Source organism: Bubalus bubalis, chromosome 2 (assembly GCF_019923935.1).
Source record: "Bubalus bubalis isolate 160015118507 breed Murrah chromosome 2, NDDB_SH_1, whole genome shotgun sequence".
Lineage (NCBI taxonomy): Eukaryota > Metazoa > Chordata > Mammalia > Artiodactyla > Bovidae > Bubalus > Bubalus bubalis.
The window spans coordinates 2,057,545-2,075,229 of NC_059158.1; the positions used below are offsets into that span (position 1 = coordinate 2,057,545).

General features: G+C 53.2%; 1 long non-coding RNA gene across 1 annotated transcript; it reads left to right on the forward strand.

Moving 5' to 3' along the window:
* The first annotated feature begins 6,086 nt into the window (after positions 1–6,086).
* On the forward strand, positions 6,087–11,347 carry LOC123328678. The gene is made up of 2 exons (XR_006543681.1): positions 6,087–6,177; positions 9,707–11,347. It is a non-coding gene; the product is annotated as an uncharacterized LOC123328678 (long non-coding RNA).
* The last annotated feature ends 6,338 nt before the right edge of the window (positions 11,348–17,685 follow it).

Below are 17,685 nucleotides of genomic sequence, written 5' to 3' on the forward strand. Positions count from 1 at the left end.
CGTGGTCGATTTCTCCATCTCCCCTTCATCCTCGTCACCTTTATTCTCCATCCTTGGGCATAAGCACCCCGTTCATGGACTGAAGCAGTAGGGAAGGCCGGTGCTGAGACACCTCCTTCCTACCCGGCCTGGGCCTCACCCTGCACCTGTGTCCATCCCAACTTCCTCGTGCCTTCGGTCTCCCTTCTCTGTGCAAACTCAAGACGAAAGACATGCATGTTCTTATTTCCTACCTTCTTACCCCAGAGTTGGCACACCAAATGCACCATGCTTTTTGCACTTACTCTGTTTTCCCCTAGCCAAGTGCCCAGGGAATATTTGGCTTTTAGCTCCAAGGGAGCGTCCTCTTCCCCCTCGCAGAGAAAGGCCCTGGTAAGTCATCAGGTGGCCTAGCCTGGCCCTTGGGTTCAGCCACTTGCTGGTTTGCACATGTTTTAGAATCACAGACGATCCTGCGGGGAGCCACCTGGTCAGAGGTCAGTGCCCCTGCGTCAGGGGTAGCCCCGGGAGCAGATCACGGAGTCAGGGAAAGGCCATTGGACGTCTTGCTGGCCATACCCCTCACAGGCAAGCAGGCACATCCACCAAGAAAGGACAACAGCCTGGGCACCCCGGCCCCCCAATGCCAGAGAGTTCAGTCAGACGCCCACCGTCCTCCCAGCTGGCCAATGAGAGCCTGGATCCTGCTGCACTGTTACCGCAGGGGTCTCTGACTGTCAGGCTTGCACGTGTTTTGAACCATGTGTATTTCTTGTTCTGTGACCCGCCTGTGACCTCGGCCTGTTTTTCTGTTGGTCTTGTGGTCTTTCTTGCTTTCATCTCCGAGAGCTCTTTGTGTATTTTGGAGAAAAACACTTCTCTGTGTCGTGAGGTGCCATTATTTTCCCCAGGTCTTGCCCTCTGCGCTTTCCCTTCTGTGTTCTGCTTTGGTTTGGTTTTCTGTATGGAAGTGGCTGTTGCTCACATTTGCAGGTTTTTAAAACTGTGGGCCATTTTCAAAGTCCCTATTGAATCTGTTACAATATTGCTTCTGTTTCTTGGCTCTTTGGCTGAGAGGATCATGGGGTCTTAGCTCCCCGACTGGGGATGGAACAGGCACCTTCAGCATTAGAAGGCAAAGCCTTAACCACCGGGCCACCCAGGAGCCCCTATGCTTGCAATTATTCATCTCTGTGTTTTGGCTGCTGGATTTTGAGACATAGTTCCATATGTCCGTCAATTCCAAGGTTATTCTATTCAGAGTCCCAACAGGAATTACAGGGGACACCCAAAGTCTGGTGACTCAAGGAGGGGTTACATACCAAGGGACTAATGACAAGGGCTTGGGCAAGTTTTGGGGGGGCCCAAGGGCAGGGTGAGAACGGGGACCCCACAGCAGCAGAGAGGCCATCACCCTGGGCCCCCAGGGAGGGAGGAGTCATGCAGCCTGGAGGGAGGGAGCCTTGTAGACCAGGCTGCCCGAGAGGGGCCCCCATCTGGGGGGACCAGGAGCAAGCACCCCACCCTCACTTTCCTCACAACCCCCTGTCTGGCCGTAGCTCCATGCTGGGAGAAGCCTGCCTCGGGTAGTGTCCCCGTGGGCAGCAGCCCAGGGCCCAGAATGAGGCAGCAAGGGGCCTGAACTCTGTGTGGTGGACGCGGGGGGCATAGATCAGGCCCGCTTACAGACCCTCTGGCAGCACTTGCCGGGGCTTATTTTCACATTGACAACTTTGCCATGGGGTCTCTCTGGATGGACTCTGGGTGGTCACCACTTCCCTTCCCCCAACAACTAGCCACTGTTCCCTATGCTGTTTGCCACAAAATCCCCTTTTGCCCCCATTTGTCATATATTAATGTCCCATGGGCACGCGGGGCTATTTCTGGACTTTCTCTGCTGTTCCAGTGGGCCGTGTGTCTATTCATATTCTGTATTAATCACCGAGGCCTTGTGAAGGTTTTAAGACCGGGGAGACAAATGCCTCTGTGTTTGTCTCTCCTGCTTTAGAGTCTTGCTGGACTGTGCTTACTTGTTTATTTTGAGTGAATCTGCTTGTCTGTTTGTGAAGGAAGGAAACTCTTTAGGTCATTTGGGGAGATTATATTAAACCTATGCACTTATTAATAGATGACTCACATCTTTAGCACGTAGCGATCTGGGGCTTCCCTGGCAGTCTGGGGGCTGGGGCTCTGTGTTTTCACCGCCAAGGGCACGGGTTCCCTGCCTGGTCAGGGAACCAAGAACCCACAAGCCATGCGGTGTGGCCGAAAAAAAAAAAAAAAAGATTTTTAAAGAAGCAAGTTTGTTCCTGGGTTTTGTCACTGAGAACAAACAAGCAAAGAAAGACACCTGGCAGACGCTACGTGGCCAGGTGAGGAAAGCCTTTGCTGGCAGTGATGAGGCAGACCGACAGCCTAGGGGATGCACAGAGACCACATCTCTCAGGCGCTGCTCCCGCCAAAATGCAAATCCCACATCTCATCCCGTGAGAGGGCATGCCTGCAAAGTCAAACTGAGAGCATCCCCAAGAGAGGGGCCTGTCCTCTTCACCAATGCCAGGGTCGTCAACTCTCCGTCAATAGCACTGAAGATGCTCAGTGTCCTTACGGACAAAGAAGGGATGGCCACCTTCTCCAGCTGAAGAGAGACGACAAGGACCTTTAACCCACGGCACCGCGCCGCCCTGTGTGGGTCCGGGAAAGGGGACCACTGAGGGCGGAGTCCGCACGGTGGGTTAGATCACAGTATTCTTCAAGGTCAAATCATCTGACCTCATCATCGTACTGTCGGTGTGTCAGGGAACTCTCCTGTTCTTGTAAAACGCACGATGGAACATTTAGGGGAAAAGAACGTCCTGCTACTGACTCTAAAATTGTTCACACACACAAAAAATAGGTATGCATATAACTGTCAGGAGGAGTTGTAAAGTAAATGTGGTCATTGTTAACAATGGAGAACTGGGTAAAGAATATGTGGGAATTCTTGGTACTGTTCTTACAGCTGGATGCTGGCGCGGCTCCTGGAACGTGGTCCTCAGATTCCTCCCCACGGCATCCCCACAACAGTGGGTGCTGCTTGGCTGGGGCTCGTGAGGTGCCCGCCGGCCACCAGCCTCTGGCCACAGTAAAACTGGGAGAAACAGCAGCAGCCTTGGGGACTGGATAACTCCTGGCCTCACAGAGCACGGCCCAGGGCTTCAGGGAGCTGGAGTCCTCGGTGGTCGAGAACCCAGCCTCCAGAACCCCGCCAGGGGTTCTGGGGAGTTTGTACACAGACAGCGCTGCTCTGGGAAGGACACAGAAATACATCCTGTGGGCGCAGAGGAAGGCTCGGGTCAGGGACAGAAGGAAATGGGGCTCAGAAAACGGATGCTGTTCTTCAGTCGGTCCCAGAGGCGCTGAGGTGGGAGCCGGAAGGAACAGGAGGGAGGTTGCGGGGGGAGGTGGGGGAGGCCATGTGCACAGGGTGTGGGCCCGAGTAGGGGGCGGGGGCCCCATCTGGGCCAGAGTCCTGGTGAGTGGGGTCCAGCGTTGCTGACTGCTCTGGTGCTGTGCTCAGAAGGCAACTGGAGTGTGTGCGTGCATCTGTGCTGTGTGTGTGTGTGTGTGTGTGTGTGTCTGACAGAGACCATGAGCAGTTGGGAATGGGGCCCATCTGGGTTCCTGCTGGTGCCAGGACTAGACCCGAGTTCCACGAGGTCATTATCCCTAGCTCTTGGCAGCCCAGATTAAAGAGCAGCCCAGCTGGGCAGCCAGAGCCAAGGTCCCAGAGCCGGACGTCCCCACGGGTGGCTTCTGCCCCTGACCGGCTCCATGATGGGTCAGGACAGGACTGGACAGTGGGGGCCCCTGCGAGACCCCAGGTCTGGACTGAGCGGAATGCCGACCACACGGAGGGAGGGAGGGAGCCACTCCGGCTGGATGGATGCAGCCCCTGCTGCCTCCCCAAGGGCCTGTTAGTGAAGGCAGAGGCCAGGTCTGGGCTAAACCTGAGTCCTCTGTGCGGCCTCCCAACAGGTTGGAGGGGGCCATGCCGGGGGGCGGGGGACGTCAGACTCTCTGTGGGTGATGGAGTGTGGACGTCCTGCACGCCCCGCAGCATCTGTCTGCACCAGCATCCGCTCACTGCTGAGCAGCTGCGTCTGTCAGAGCAACGACTCGTGTGCAGGGAAGGGGTGGGCCCCAAGGGCAAAGCCGCGTGTGCAGAAATGGGGCTGGGCCCCAAGAGTACAACTCGTGTGCAGGGAAGGAGCTGGGCCCCAAGAACAACAATGCATGTGCAGGAACAGGGCTGGGCCCCAAGTGTAACAACACGAGTGCAGGAATGGGGCTGGGCCCCAAGAGCTGGCGGCGTCACCCCAGGCTTTCCACCGGCGGATTCTGTGGTCCAAGGATGGGATCTCTGTGTAGCCGGAGAATGTGACTTTAGATCAAAGGGCGTAAAATACACTCCAGAGAAAAAGAAGGGACTCATCTTCCCATTCTTTACACGGTCAGCCCAACTGCAGACTGCTGTGCCCTCTCCCCCGCAGCTTTGTCTGGAAATAACCTCCCAGAGTCAGGCTGCCGGGTGTGAAAGAGAAACGAAAGATGTAGTCCTTGAAAACTGGACACCATGCACCTCCTGTGGGGCAGGATCCCAGAGGGCTTATCAGCTCCAGCTTGGTTGTATGTTATCTGGTACAACCCTGTGCAATTAGAAACAAAATAATCCAATTTAGCCGACATTAAGCAGCAGCTCTGTAGTGGGCATGCTGCTATCTGCCAGGACTTTCAATATAACCAGGTCTCTGGTTTATTCATGCACTTCTGATGCTGCTGGTGATCATCAGGGAGGAAGTTAGTATCAGAACTGCTTAAGGAACAACCTTGTAAGTAGTCACCAGGGTCTTTAAAAGAATAGGAATCTTTACATTGAACATTTACTTATTTTATAGAAGGATAAAAATAAAGTGTCTCTTTATTTTTATACTTTATACTCTTGAGACAAGTGTCTCTTTACCATAAAAGTGATTATTCCTCTTAGTGTCAGAGATTACAGAAAAGTGAGTTATTGTTATTTAGTCACTCAGTCGTGTCTGACTCTGTGCGACCCCATGGACTGTAGCCCACCAGGCTTCTCTGTGCATGGGATTCTCCAGGCAAGAACACTGGAGCGGGTTGCCATGCCCTCCTCCAGGGCATCTTCCCCACCCGGGCACTGAACACACGTCTCCTGCATTGGCAGACGGATTCTTTACCACTGGGCCACCTGGGAAGCCCTACAGAGAAATGAGTGGGCCAGGATTTTACACACGCACGTAAGCGTACACACACGCCCACATCGATACTGCCTGTCTCCACTTGAGAACAGATCAGTTGTCTCTTCCGAGTGAAGACGAGGATGTCGGGGTGCTCGTGCCGCCTGCGTTTCCTCCCTGCTTCCTCTTCACCTTGTTGGGGTCCTACTGCTGCTTGAATGGAGCTTCCCCCAAGGCATGTTCCTACCGTGGGCCCTGTGACTACAGGCCTTCTGAGACAGGGTCTTCGCAGGTGTGATCAGGTTAGAAAGAGGCCATACTGGTGACAGGGATTGCTCTCCTTACAGGGAGACGGACACTCTGACACAGACACACAGAGACTGAGACTCAGGTGGGACGGTTAAAGCCTTGGAACACCCTGGAAGCTGGGAGAGGGCCTGGAACAGTTCCCCCTGCGAGCCCCCAGAAGGAGCCCACCCTGCCGTCACCTTGGCTGTGGGCTTCAGCTCTGCCGCCCCCCATTTGGGGTGCTTTGTTACAGCAGCCTCGGCCGACCCGTGCAGTCATGCACCGTCCAGCTTTATGTTAATCACAGTCTGCTTGGTGACAGTGGTCCCTGATGATGTGTGGCCTGCGCTTTATCTTTAAACAGACTCCCTCTTCACTACCTGTGCCTTTGGTCACACATGCTCCCTTTCTCAGCGGTTACTTCGTCTCATCTTGGGACTCTTGGTGCGGTCCGGCCCTCCTCCCCACTCCCCTGCCCTTACCCTCCCCCTTTCTTCCCCCTCCCTCCTCCCTAGTCCATCCCACTTCCCAGCTTCCTTCCCACCCTCCTCCCACGCGCCCTCCCCCCACCCCCACTGTGCTGGATGCTTGCTTAGCTGCTCACTCCTTTCTTTTCATCTGACACCTGCTTAAGGAGCTCCTTCCAAACACTCTGCTCTGAATGAAAGAGGTAACTTGACATGACTCCTTCCGTCCTTGAAACCGGGTTGTTTTTCTCTGCAAGCAGCTTAAAGTCTGTTTTCCTGGTGCCTTAGAGTATGGCCCCGGCAGAGGGAAGGACTTGACTTGATCGGGTTTACGTGTCACGCAATCTGGACTTTGTTTCATGAACCAGGACCTGCTCCACCTCACAGCAGGTGCACCCGCCTCCTGCAGGAAACGCTCCGGGATTCAGGGCCTTCCCCTGTGGCAGTCTGACTGCAGCCCTCGCCCACCTCCTCAGTCCGTTACCCTTTCTCATAAGGGATTCCACCCACTCAGTCAGGGAGAGAGACAGCCCCCATCTCAGGTGGGGGGACCCTCCCTTGTGGCTTCTGGGCCTCAAAGACTGGCCGTGCCCTGGACTCTGTCCTGGAATCTTCCCTTGCCCTTGGTTTCTGGTTTTTAAATGCACTTTTTCGGGTTATATTCTTTCCTCCTTGGTGGCTGTTGGGAAATCCTATGTTTTTTGCCCGTTTAAATTTTTTTTCCTTATTTGTATTGAAAATTGGGAAGGGAAATTCTGTAAGTCCATCTCATTTTAATAGTGAATTTATGTTAAACTGATGTTTGATAAAATAGCAGCTAATACGATAATAATAGTAACGATGTTGATGGGGTACGTGGATGAAGACACCGCCACTCAGACTTCCAATCCCCTCATCCTTATTCTAGGGACGTGGCAAAGAGGAACAGGGTCGCCAAGGATGATTTTTGCTGGAGAGGCAGTGGAGTAGGAGTCTCTGGGGAAACAGAACCAATAGGATCTATAGATCTATTTGTCAATGTCTATGTTGTTGCTGGTTTTCAGTTGCTAAGTCGTGTCCAACTCCTTGCGACCCCACGGACTGCAACACGCCAGGCCTCCCTGTCCATCACCAACTCCCGGAGTTTACTCAAACTCATGTCCATTGAGTCCGTGATGCCATCCAACCATCTCATCCTCTGTCGTCCCCTTCTCCTCCTGCCCTCAATCTTTCCCAGCATCAGGGTCTTTTCCAATGAGTTGACTCTTCGCATCAGGTGGCCAAAATATTAGAGTTTCAGCTTCAACGTCTATATCTATGTCTATATCTTTATACAATCTACACCTGTATCTATTTTCTCTATACCTCTTTCTCTATCTCCCTCCCTCCTTCCCTCTTTCTTTTCTTCCTTCCTTTCTTTCTCTTTCCTTCCTTCTTTTGTTCTATCGTCTATAGAGTGATTTATTATGAAAAAAAATAGCTCATCTGATGATGGAGACGGAGAAGTGCTATAAACTCAAAGGCCTAAGAATGGGAGATACAAGTGCTGTGAGTCCCCTTCCAAGTCCCAGGACAGGAGACGATGCACGTCCCAGCTCAACAGTCAGGCAGAGAGAGAGAGAACACCCCTTCCTCCTCCTCCCACCCCGTTTTTTCTCTTCAGGCCTCCAAAGGTTTGGATGAGGCCCACCCACGCTGGGAGGACTACCTTCTCCACTCAGTTTATGGATTCAAATGCCAGCCTCTTCTGGAGACACCTTCACAGAAACACTGAGAATAACATTTAACCAGATACCGGGGCGACTTGCGACCCAGTCAAGTTGACAGATCAGATGAACCATCATAGCCAATATTCAGCATAATAGCCAAGAATTTAGATCCTGGACTCAGACACAGGTTTGAATTTTCCTGCTATTTACACGCTGTGTGGCCTCCTCTCGGCTCCCCTGACCTCTCTGTGCCATGGTTTCCTCATCTGTAAGATGGAAATGAAAGGAGAACCGGCTGTGAGGCTGACAGGTGATTGCGAGTGAAAGTTACAAGCTTTAAGACTGGAGTTTTAGAATGCTTAAGCTGGAAGGAAACTCAGGGTCAGTCTGCTCCTTTCTTATGTAAATATTGCATGGAACAAGGAGACTGGAACTCGGAAAGTCTCAGCTTGCCTGCCTCCAGGGAGAGGGCAGGGGAATGGCGTTGGCGCCTGGCGGCCAGAACGGGAGTTATGAGATTACAGATCTCACCATGTGCAGGAGCCTTTGTGAGACAGAGAGCCGGGCCAGTCCACTTGCTTGGCCATCGGGGCCTGCCATGCTGCCTCGGGCCACGTCTACAGCAGGCTCTGAGGTCACTGGGTTTTTCTACTTGTGTAAACTGTTTTGTTTATGCTTTCACGTGTCCCCATTTCACTATGAGTTTTATCTTTTGCTCATACTAAATATGGCCTTTGACCTACAGAACAGCACAGGGAACTCTGTTCAATATTCCGTGGCAGCCCATCTGGGAGGGAGTTTGGGGGGAAATGGATACATGTACATGCATGGCTGAGTCCCTTCATTGTTTACCTGAAACTATCACAGCATTGATAATCGGCTATGCGTGCGATGCATGCATGCTCAGTCAGGTCTGACTCTGGTATATCCCAATACAAAATAAAATTAAAAAAAAACTGGAATCATCTAGGCCAGCACTGTCCAATAAAAATAATCAGCTATAACTGTACTTTTAAATCTTCTAGCAGCAATATTTTTAAAAACATAAAAGAAACAGATTCACTTAAATAAATAAATAAATAAATATGACCTTCGCTGGGAGGAATTTTTTTTAAAATCGGTTCGGTGAGTGCTGGGAGCTCAGCCATCATCCGTCAGGGCGTCGATACTCACCATGATTTATTCATCACAGCAAACCTCTGAGCCCAGAGCCCTCACCTGACATCCCTCCATCGTACCCTTACGTGGCCTGATGACACAGCGGAAAGTGGGTTGTCCTCCTCTTTGGCCCGGCCACGGGGAAACCGAGGCACGAACATGGCCAACGTCCGCCCAGCGACTGCATGTTCCAACAGCTCGGCGGCAGACGCCCTCCTGGGACGGGAAGGGTCTAGGGCCGCCACGTTCCCCCGTGGGCTGCACGGCCTGTCTGCGGTGCTCCGTGCTCAGGTGTGCGCTCGTGAGAGTCGTGTCTGACTCTCTGTGACCCTGTGGACTGTAGCCCTCCAGGCTCCTCTGCCCATGGGATTCCCCAGGCAAGGATCCTGGAGTAGGTTGCTATTTCCTCCTCCAGGAGATCTTCCCGACCCAGGGAACATGGTGGGCACCCACCCAAAGCCAGGGGAGCAGGAACCCTCAGGCAGGGAATAGGCTGTTTGACAATGTGGTTTGAATGTCTCTCATTTTAATACGGCGTTTTCTAAGGAAATAGCTTTGTGGCTTTTAACTCCAGCCCTCTCCTCCTGGCCACGCCCTCTGCCAGCCACACCCACCGGCCACACCCACCGGCCACACCCACCGGTCTGGTCCCCACTGGTCTAGCAGGTGCAGAGGCTGCCGCGCTGTCTCTCTGGCCCCGCCCCCCACACGCCCCCGCGCCCCGCCCCCGCGTTCCCCCCGAACGTGCGGCTGTGCAGTCCACACTTGCAGAGCTGACCCGGATCAGTGAATTAATTCGTATTCAAAGGATGATGGTTTCATAGCACTGCCAATATTCCAAGTAAATTTCAAAGGCAATTCTAAACGGAGATTTTTTTTTTGCCAGGGAAATTCACTGAAGGACGGCTGCAGTAAAGTCTCAACACCATGGTGGTTTGTCTTGCAAGCGTATCTGAGTCCGAGGTCGCTGTCCTCCAAGGATGCCTCTGTTTGGGCTGCTTCTGTCACTGGCCGTCCACAGGTTGTCCCCGGTGGAAGGCCACCAGCAGAGTTACACAGGGATGATGGAAGTTCTGACTTCTGCCAAAACTGTCTTGTGTCTTTATGAAAAGTGCCAGACTTGACAAGCATCCCTGGTGGCTCAGACGGTAAAGAATCTGCCTGCGATGCAGGAGACCTGCGTTTGACCCTTGGGTAAGGGTGATACCCTAGAGAAGGGAATGGCAACCCCCTCCATTGCCTGGGAAATCCCATGGACAGAGGAGCCCCAAGGGCTACAGTCCATGGAGTCACAAAGAGAGCTACAGTCTGAAGAGTCTGGCGGTGTGTGGTGAGGAGTGTCTGTTACTGCAGGATGCTTAGTTCCCACGGGGACTCCGGAGCCCACGGCCCTTGGTAGCTGTTGGTGAGACCAGCTGTGGTACACAGCTGCCCCAGGACGTGGTGTGACCTCAGCCAACGCTGCTTTCTTTAGCGGTGGGCAGTTCCTGGAGGCGACCCAGGTAGGGGCTCTGTCTTCGGGGGATTCAGCTGAGAAAGGTTAGACTCTGAAGCCTAGGAATCAGTTCTTCCCACGGCATGACCTGAACGTCAGCCTGGCTCTGGAGCGGCCACAGGCTAGGAGCATCGAGAGGCAACTCATTTCATCTCCAATGTTTGCAGGCACAGGAGACTGCCAGAGGCCCACAGACAGCCCTCTCGGCCCTGCGTTCCTCTCTGTGGCCGTGAACTTGGTGGGCTTATGACCTTCTGCCCTGGCAGGCCCCAATTCTACCAGCAGTCAGCATTATTTGGTGATCTAAAATTTAGTCTTCATTTTGTTTCAGTTCAGAGTAACTAGGCTTTGTACCAACTGCTCTGAACCCTCCTCGTTGCGAGAGGCCTTATGGAGGCAGTTGGCTTATGGGAGGTGCGTTAACACTCATTGTGCCCTGTTCGCCCTCTTCGTAAGGTGCGCGTCTTACTGGCGGCCACCAGGGTTCCCATGGCTGCAACCCAATCTGTCCCTCCATGCAAATCTGGGAGGTGAGCTCAAGAACTATTCTGAAGTCTTTGGTCAGGCTTGCAGAGTAGCGCTTTATTCTACCATTAACCCAACCTCACAGGTCACGGGGGCCTATGAGCATCTTAGAGGGGCCCGAAGCTGGCGACTGAGTGCCCTTTTTCTTTCTTAGAGGCACACAACCCGTCTGGGTTAGAATCCTGGCCCTGCCGTGGGACCGTCGGCAAGATAACGCACCTCTCTGTGCCTTGGGCTCCTCCTGTCTAACGGGAGCAGCAGTGGCTTCTAGCTCAGAAAGCTGGGACTAGCACATGGGGGGATCCCACACACTTAGCTGCTGTTACCATCATCCCCGCTGCGGGGTGGGGAGCACGCTAGCCTCAGGGGAGCTGGTTGCGGTATCAGCGCCAGATCCAGACTAGAGCTCAGGGGTCGTGACAATCACCTTTTCTTTATTTTCAAAGTGAAATGTTTACAGCTGTTGTAAAAAGGCAGGTTCCTGAGCACCCCTTGTCACCGTGGAGGCTGACACTTGTCAGACCCGGGAGACTGCTGGAGACACCCACTTTGGGTGCCCCAGGGCTCCAGAGCACCCGTGTCCTCCCCAGCCGCGGGGAAACTTGCTCCTCACCACCTGGACCACAGGGTTGGCCTGGACGACTTCGTCCTAACCGGGAGTCTTGGTCCTCACTCCTTTGCGGTCCTTTTTCAAAGGCAGGAGCAGGAAGAATGCTCCTCATTCTCTCTACAGGGTGTATACAGATTTTTACAGTACAACCCTTCTCTGGCCTCTTTGAGGAAATGTGTTGTTTTATATTTTTCTATGTCCCATCTTCTTCCTAACGTCTAACCCTTGGCGTTGGAGCAGTATCTACGGAGGGCAGAGAACAAAACACAGAGGGGCACCTTGGTGTGTGATGTGTGTGTGTGTGCGTGTGTGTGCTCAGTCATGTCTGACTCTCTGCGGCCCCGTGGACTATAGCCCACCAGGCTCCTCTGTCCATGGGGTTTCCCAGGCAAGAATACTGGAGTGGGTTGCTACTTTCTCATCCAGAGGATCTTCCCGACCCAGGGATTGAACCCGCATTTCCTTTACTGACAGGCAGATTCTTTACCCGCTAAGCCATCAGGGAAGTCTTGGGGATTCCATAAATGTGCTGAATGAATAAAGGGTTCAGAGTGCTAGGTGAATGAATGAATGAATCAGTGAGGCATTCAGACACAGGTAGAATCATCCCAAAGCTCCACGTGAAACGGCCAGGGGAAGCCATGGTCCTCAGAGGTGTCCGTGAGGTTCCAGACAAGAGTGGGGAGCCCCCCATTCCAGAGGGTCCTCAGGACCCCACCTGAGGGTGCGCCAAGGGCCCCAGCCCTAGGGCAGCACTGAGGATGTGGCAAGGCTGGCGCTGGCGGGGCGTGGGCACTCAGGACTGCGAGGGCGCAGAAGGCAAGGTCCCGCAGCAGCTGGTCTTCCTTCCTCTCAGCAAGTGGCCTCTGGAACCCAAGGTCAGGGTGGGGTGTGAAGCCTCCTCACTCGGACTTGCATAATTCCTAGGGAGCCCCAGAGTGGGCAGGGCACAGGCTCACAGCCCAAACCCAGGACAGGAGGTGGGGCGGCAGGGAGCCTGGGAGGCCCGCTTGTTCATTTTCATCCTTTACACCAAATACATTTTAAATAAGCTTTCTCCCCTATAAACAATTGCCAGGGGCAAAAAAATGGGTACAGACAACACAGGAATCAGCTCAGTTCAGTTGCTCAGTCGTGTCTGACTCTTTGTGACCCCATGGACTGCAGCACGCCAGGCCTCCCTGTCCGTCACCAACTCCCAGAGTTCACCCAGACTCATGTCCATCGAGTCGGTGATGCCATCCAGCCATCTCATCCTCTGCGTCCCCTTCTCCTCCCGCCAGGAATACACTCCCCTGCCTTTTCCGCGGTTACCAGCTGCCGGTGAAGACGGCTGATAGACATCAGGAAATGCCATGGAAAACTGATGTTTCTTGTGCAAAAGGAACTTTCCAAGAAACTTTTAAACTTTCAAAGTAAGGAGACATTAAAGTTTAAAAATAAAGAGAGGAAAACGGAAATTTCAGTCTCTTGTCTAACTGATCAATGAGAAAAAAGCTGGAAACTGGACCTTGGTTGGTGATCACAGGGCTGTGGAAGGGTGCACTGGTAAGGCCTCAGGACGTGTGCAACGAGGGAGGCGCGTGAGCCCGCCTGCCCAAGCCGCCGTCAGGGGTTCTTGTCACGGCTCCGGATCTGGACGGTGATTTTAAGAGTATATGGTGTACAGTTGCTGCATTCACGAGTAACCACGTATGGCGCATGGGACTCTGCCCAATGCTATGTGGCAGCCTAGATGGGAGGGGAATCGGGGGGAGATTGGATATACGCATACATATGTTTGAGTTCTCTCACTGTTCACCTGAACATATCACAGCATTAATCGGATATGTTGTTATTCAGTTGCTAAGTTGTGTCCAACTCCCTGTGGCCCCGTGGACTACAGCCGCCAGGCTCCCCATCCCGCACTGTCTCCTAGGAGTTTGCTCAAATTCATGTCCGTTAAGTTGGTAATGCCGTCTAACCATCTATCTTCAATATAAAATAAAACAATTTTTAAAAAGAGAATAAGGTATTCAAAGTAGGAAGGAAAACAGCCCTCAGCTCACATGCCCTCGGGCCTTTCTTCCCTGGGACCTGGCCTGCTTGCCAGAGGGAAAGGCCTGGGCATCATACTGCAACTCAGCGGTGCTGAGAAAATTAGGTTCTTGGCTTTATCCACATCTAATTCGGTCTTCCTTCCGAGCCCTGCCCACTGGTTATCAGGGGAAGCATTTTTAATTATGCTATATTTTTAATTAAAAGTGTAAATTCACATCCACTGTGATTCAGATTTTGACCTAAAATGTAAACAATTTCTTGGGATAATTCTCTTTTTCTGGGCAAACACGCCCAGACACTGGCTGCCTCCCCTCCCGCGTCCTGCCTCTCCTCTTGTCTGACGGGTGCAAAGTGGGGCACCGGTGATGCTGGCGTTGACCTGGCACTCCCGGACCGTGTCATCTGCTGGGGGCCGTCCCACGCCCCTCCTGTGGCTGCTCTCGGGGGACACTGTCATGGGGTCGGGCTCGTCTAGTCTCCCGCTGGTGCCCGCCTGGCAGAGGAGCCTCGCCTGCACCCAGGTCTGCAGACCCAGAGCTCTCTCTGCACCTGGGCTCTCAGCCGTGCAGCTGGGCTCTGTGGTGGGTCATGGTACATGGCTGTGACCAGCCTGCGGCTGGCCTGGGGGGGTCGGGCCTACAGTGTCCATGGCCCTCTGACACTGGACCACCCAGGGCCACCTCTGCCGTGCCTGGCTGTCCACGTGCAGATGTGGCCTCCCCGAGGTTGGCAGTGGCAGCTAGGCCCTGAGCGCTTTCCGGAGACCGAGAGGGCAGCAGGAGCCAAAGCCCACCATGCTCTGGGCTGCTGCCTGGACCCGAGGCCGGCCTTCCTCTCTGGTCCGAAGCCAAGATGGAGAGAGAAGTGAGACCTCTCTTCTGACCCCTGGGGTCCCCTCTCCCCTTGTCCCCCTCCCCTCCTACATCAGACCCGTCTCACCACTGAGCTCACGGCGCGGCCCTCGTGGGTGGGAGAGCAGAGGTGCCTCTTCTGCGCCAGTAAGAGAACCCCGGGGGGAAGAGAACCAACGGAAGAGCCTCTTGCAGGCCCTCCCCTGGCTGAGCCGTCCTGCTCTTGTAGGCAGGATCTGCAGGTCCAGCACCGCCATGGCTTCCCTCCTGGGCTCCGGGCCCTCTCTCATCCCCTCCCCTCCCTGTCTCCACTCTGGCAGTCCGCGAGCATCCTGGGGAGGGGGCAACAGCTCGCAGGTGGTCCTCAGGGGTCAGCGCTGTGCATCGCCGAGGTGGACCCCGTCCAGTGGGCTCTCCGGTAGGGCTGCCAGCAGGAGGACCAAGCCCCCCTTACTCGGTTAGCGATGCTTGCTTCTTCAGTAGCTGGGTGTAGATTTGGGGGTGGGGGAGGGGAGGAAGCTCCGGGAAGCCGGGCCGAGTGGTGGGGCTGGGAGCGCCGACAGCGCACACGCGGCACACGCATGGAGCGCCGACAGCGCACACGCGGCACACGCATGGAGCGCCGACAGCGCACACGCGGCACACGCATGGAGCGTGTACTTCTGTTTCTGGGGGACCTTTGCGTGCACCTCTCTGTCCGCTCCAAGCTCGATGCCCTGGCCGCCGTCGAGCGGCGGCTGAGGTGGAGATGAGGCTCTGAAAGCGCACGCAGAGAAACTGTCCGCGGGAAGCCCCTGAAATGGCCCGTGAGCGCAGTGAGCAGAGCGCCGGCTCTGTGAGCTCCACACACACCGCTTTCCTCTGTTGTCAGGCCTCACGTCCGGGCATCCGCCTGGGTGCTGGGGAGGGGTGGCTCTCTGTGGGGGCAGAGTTGTGTAAACCACACGCACCTTCCAGCAGCCCCGCGGGTTTGGGGAGAGGCTCACACGGCCCAAGACGCTGCCGAGGCGCCGGACGTCCAAGGTCGAGGTGTCACAGGGCCAGTTTCTCCGAGGCCTCTGTGTCCTCCGATGGCCGTCCCTCTGGAGGTGGTGTCTGAACCTCCTCTTCTAAGGACACCAGTCAGAACGGCTTAAAAACCACCCTGACCGACTCATTGAACTTGAACTCTTAAAGGTTCTGTGTCCCATCACAGTGACATTCTGAGGTCCTGAGTGCTAGGACATCAGCATGGATTTTCGAAAAGGGGACAGAATATGAGTCTGCCAGGGTTCGCTTTATGGCACAGTCTATAATCTCTTTTCTTCTCTTGGCCACGTCACCCTCAGTGCCCCAACCAGCGACTGAACCCAGGCCACCACAGAGACAGCCTGGAATCCTGACCAGTAGGTCACCAGGAGACTCGCTAAGTAGTTTCTGCAAACAGTCCATGGACACGTTAAAAAGATTTTGTTTTATACAAAAATAGTATGTGTGTTAAATAAAGCCTATTCTGTAATTTGAATAGTCATATTCTTTTTCTACTGGATTTGTTAAATTTAAAAATATAAATTTTTAGGGCTCATTGTGAAGTTGTGAAAATTACCTTGAATTCCTAAATTTTTTTCTTTTTTTGCTTCAAGTATTTCCACACAATGTAGTCTGCGTGGAAATGTTGATGATTGCTGCAATTTGGTGATGATATCTTTCTCCAGTAACATTCCTCTGAGCCTTATTTGATATCTTGACTTTAAAGGACTTTGGCCGTCTGTCACGGTTGGCACTTTCCTGGTAGACTCTCGCTCAGTCCTGTTTGCTTGTTTGTTGGTGGAGAAGCAGGTGGGATCTTGGCTCCCCGACCAGGATCAGACCTGCACCCCCTGCGCTGGAAGGTGATGTCTTAACCTCTGGATGGCTGGGGCCGCTCCTCCTGCTCGAGTCTATTTCCACCTTCCCTCTATAATTAGTTGCAGGAATGTGCCTTAGAAGTAGCATCTGGCTGATTTTTTGCTCTTTTACTTAATCTATTCTTTTCTCCTCAAATGTGAGACACGACGAGGGGAATCATTCCATCGTGCACATCCCACACTGTGATCAATGGTACGTTCAGTCTTCCTCCTGCTGCCTTATTTTATGCTTTATGTTCATTGTGATTTCTTGTCACTTCCTTTCTTTCGCCTTTCCTGCTTCTTTGTCGTTTGATCATTTTATGTCTTCTTTTCTCCTCCAGGAGTATGAAAAATCGCATCTAAATGTTATCCCAATAGTGGTTACCCTGAAATTATTACAAACATTTTTCATCCTGCACTCTTCTATCAAAGTGAAGAATTGGACATTGTTCATAACCGCCAGCCTTCACATTGCCAAGAATTTGAATATGCATTCACTTCCCTCTCCCCCTTCTTATCACCTGGTTATTGTTAAGTACTCCGGGATTTTCTTCAGATTTCTCCTTCTCTTATTCATTCCTTTAAAAATAGTTTAAGACTCATTAACTGTGAACATTACATGTGATGGTGAAGAGGGGCAATTGCGTTTGTTTCAACGTTTTACGATTGGGAAGAAAAGGGTTTTGGAGTGTGTGCCGCTGTTTATCCAGGAAGTATGTTTTAATGAACCCTCTAGCCATGTTGGCTTCCCTGATGGCTCAGCGGGTACAACGTCCGCCTGAAATGCAAGAGACACAGGAGACTTGCGTTCAGTTCCAAGGTTGGGAAAATTCCCTGGAGGAGGAAATGGCAACCCGCTCCAGTGTTCTTGCCAGGCAATCCCATGGACAGACACGACTGAGAGACTCAGGCCGCTTAGTCGTGTGAGAAAAGCATCTGCTCATTAGGGGGACTAAACCAAGTGCAGCTGCTTCGAACTGATGACAAGGGTTTTGTTCCGGTCAGTAGGTACTTGTTCATCCGGATGAAGGCTGGCCCGTGGTGGAGCACTGTTTGTCTTGGGAGACGCGGACTTCCTCCTCCAGGCAGCTTGCTCAGGACTCGGGCTGGCCTACAGCCTCGGTTCATGCAAGGGTTGGTTTCCTCTCCATCTCACGAGGAGGGAGTGACCGGGCCTGGCACAGAGCTGGTGTTCGGGTCACAGCTGTCCCAGCACGTGTCTTCTGGATGGAAAGCCCAGGTGATTAGAAAGAAGTCCTGTGAGTAATCCAGATCCTCCTCACCGGCCGGTGAGCACGGGGCATCGTGTTCGGGGTTGGGTGCGGATGACTCAGCAGGTGATAAACGTCTTCACTGTCAATCACCCTGTATTTTGAGAAGTTGCCTTGCCCACTGTGCATATTTTCTCGATCTGCAGCTGCTCTTTGTAAATGCAGTATCTAATCATTCTGTTTTAAAATTTTTATTTACTTATTT